Raw genomic sequence first — 540 nt, 5'->3', positions numbered from 1 at the left:
GCGGTCGGGAGAGCCCCCCCCCCCTAAAGAAAAAAAAACTCCCCAAAAAAAAAAAAAAAAAAAAAAAAGAGACTCTCAGGAGAAAATCTTTGTCTTGACTCAATGAAAGCCGTATTTGACAGCTCAAGTTCAGTAGCCATCTCTGGATGGGATTGGGTTTATGCCTTTCCTAAATGGGATGCAGAAATGTACAAATTAGCACAATAAAGGAGAGACTTGAGAGCCCAGAGAATACTTTACCTTAAAAATTTTTTGTAAAAGTATTAAAAGAAACAGGGAGGCAAAGACAGAGACAGAGAGGTGAAGAGAAGGATACAGAGGTAGACCTACAAGCTAGAAATGAATGTGGAAATAGAAGTCTCAGTAAAAAATCCTTATTTTCAGTCTTTGAAAGCAGTATTTCACAGCTCAAGTTCAGTAGACATCTCAAGATGGGCCTGGGTTTGTGCCTTTCCTAAATGGGATAGGGAAAGGCACAAAGTAGCATGATAAAGGAGGGATCTGAGAACCCATAGAATATTTTACCTTTAAAAAAAAGAA

This window comes from Tupaia chinensis, unplaced genomic scaffold, assembly GCF_000334495.1.
Source record: "Tupaia chinensis unplaced genomic scaffold, TupChi_1.0 Scaffold143542_1, whole genome shotgun sequence".
Classification (NCBI taxonomy): domain Eukaryota; kingdom Metazoa; phylum Chordata; class Mammalia; order Scandentia; family Tupaiidae; genus Tupaia; species Tupaia belangeri.
Note: the sequence above shows the minus strand (reverse complement) of the source record.